The sequence below is a fragment of the Schistocerca gregaria genome, unplaced genomic scaffold (genome assembly GCF_023897955.1).
Source record: "Schistocerca gregaria isolate iqSchGreg1 unplaced genomic scaffold, iqSchGreg1.2 ptg000687l, whole genome shotgun sequence".
Classification (NCBI taxonomy): Eukaryota; Metazoa; Arthropoda; class Insecta; order Orthoptera; family Acrididae; genus Schistocerca; species Schistocerca gregaria.
The window spans coordinates 67,501-70,000 of record NW_026062067.1 but is presented as its reverse complement, the minus strand read 5'-3'; the positions used below and the strand labels follow the sequence as shown (position 1 = coordinate 70,000).

Genomic DNA, 2,500 nt, shown 5'->3' with positions numbered 1-2,500 from the left:
CAGGATCAACCAGGGAGCTGCGTCAACGAGAGCTGAGCAGCCGGCCGCCCGGGAGTGTGTCCCGAGGGCCCGCGCGAACACGCAAGCGTCCGCTCAATTATTCTGCAAACAGGAGGAGGCTGAGCTCCCCTGCACGATACACCTCGAAACCCTCTCAGGTCCCGGCGGCGCGCAGCGCCGTCCTAAGTACTTGGTCGGGTTCGAGAGAGGCGCAATCGCCCGGAGATAGGCGAGTAGACGCTTTCAGTGCGAACACCCGTGCTCCCAACTGAGCTTGCCGCTGCCGACAGAGGCCCGGGAGCGTGCTGTCGTGGCATTGCCGGCGGGAAACAACACGCGCCACCTACGGTGACCGGCAGCTCCAACGCCAGCGCCACAGAAGGGCAAAGCCCCACTTGGGTGCAGAAGCGAACTCTCCCAGCACAGCGCACGCGCCAACACGTCCGCAGAGCTGCGATACAAACCACCTGCGAGAACCGCTGGGGGCGACCGAGCAGCAGACGGCGTCGCGACGCCGAGTGCCGGGCGGCGGCGCATCCTCAACGCACACAGTCCGCAATCGGACCAGCACACTGCAGATGTCCACCGCGCTTCGCACCGGGCTCGGCAGAACCCACTTTGGCCGCCTGGCGCCGCGCGCAGGGTGCGCCGGCGCATAGCTGGGACGCCAGCCGGGCCCGTCGGCCGGCGCTCCTGCCACTGGGCGCCCCCCACCAGCCGGCTGTAGTGCGTGCGCTCACGCAGCGCGCGGCCAGCACGCCGGGCGGCCCCCCCTCACCGGCCGGGGACTGTCCCGCCAAGCCACAGCCTCGTATCGCTTCATACCCACATGGCCAACTCAGGTTCGGGGGCATGGCGGGTACCGCCGAAACAACCGGTTCACAGATGTACCGATCGTCGCTATCACCGATGCACCTGCAGCGCGAACAACCGCTCAACAACTGATTTCCAGTTCATTTGCGGATCTTTGGCAGCAAACGTATACGTCAATCTACATTTGCGAAATCTACGATTCTGGCATGCCTGCATGTTATGTGTCACGACACGCTACATCAGCCCACATACACACTGCGGCATGTACACGAGAGAACACGTGGAAGATGGTCCGCGCACGTGTGCAATGTCCCTTGCGCGGTCGACTGTCAACCGGCCTCTGTAGCATGTCGCAGATGTGGAACGCGGTCCACCGTGCTATCATGTTGTGTGGGGCAATACGATTAAATAGGAAAACCCTCGTCGCTACATCAACAGACGGCTCACGCTGATTCCCGGCAGAGGGAGGAGGGGGGGGGGGGGGGGGCCAACATGCAATACTTTCGTCCGTACCTACTTACCACATGTCTGTACGGCGTACAACAGTGCAATCTCGCTGTAATGGGGAGACGAGACAAGTAGCATCGTGCACAACATATGGCCCTTATGATTCGCCATTGTAGGGCGCAGCCGGTGTACGGTCAAGCATGTGCCACATTATGTCACTCAGTACGTAACGACGGATGATCAGTGTGGGTTACGCGTACATCAGCGGACAGTCCACACAGGCCGTACCACAACGTACACTGACTGCATCGACAACCGAATGCAACTGAACAGCTGCAAGGCTCATTTCACAAACAAACGCCTGACCGACCAGCTTGGAAGGGCAGGAGGGGAGGGCGATATTCGTTCTGTAGCGGTACACCCTTCCAGTGGTTAGCGGGACTGTGTAGAAAGTACGCAACACTCGAAAGACCTTTATGTGAGGGTACGCACCATGGCATCAAGAAATACACATGACACCAGAGGATCCAAGCAGTGAACTATGTTCAGAGGGTTGCTGTTAGGCAAAGCTACATTCCTGTGACGTTACATGTGACAGTTAAGGTGCAGTGTAAGTTAGGTTAAGGTGCAGTGTAAGTTAGGTTAAGGTGCAGTGTAAGTTAGGTTAAGGTGCAGTGTAAGTTAGGTTAAGGTGCAGTGTAAGTTAGGTTAAGGTGCAGTGTAAGTTAGGTTAAGGTGCAGTGTAAGTTAGGTTAAGGTGCAGTGTAAGTTAGGTTAAGGTGCAGTGTAAGTTAGGTTAAGGTGCAGTGTAAGTTAGGTTAAGGTGCAGTGTAAGTTAGGTTAAGGTGCAGTGTAAGTTAGGTTAAGGTGCAGTGTAAGTTAGGTTAAGGTGCAGTGTAACTTAGGTTAAGGTGCAGTGTAACTTAGGTTAAGGTGCAGTGTAACTTAGGTTAAGGTGCAGTGTAACTTAGGTTAAGGTGCAGTGTAACTTAGGTTAAGGTGCAGTGTAACTTAGGTTAAGGTGCAGTGTAACTTAGGTTAAGGTGCAGTGTAAGTTAGGTTAAGGTGCAGTGTAACTTAGGTTAAGGTGCAGTGTAACTTAGGTTAAGGTGCAGTGTAAGTTAGGTTAAGGTGCAGTGTAAGTTAGGTTAAGGTGCAGCGTAACTTAGGTTAAGGTGCAGCGTAACTTAGGTTAAGGTGCAGCGTAACTTAGGTTAAGGTGCAGCGTAACTTAGGTTAA

General features: G+C 55.3%; 1 non-coding gene across 1 annotated transcript in view; it reads right to left on the bottom strand.

The window, feature by feature from the left end:
* The window catches only part of LOC126319535 (small subunit ribosomal RNA), a 1,893-nt gene extending 1,877 nt beyond the window's left edge, over positions 1–16 (bottom strand). The window contains exon 1 of the ribosomal RNA XR_007557729.1: positions 1–16. This exon is cut by the window's left edge and continues 1,877 nt beyond it. This is a non-coding gene — a ribosomal RNA (small subunit ribosomal RNA).
* Between the last annotated feature and the right edge of the window lie 2,484 nt (positions 17–2,500).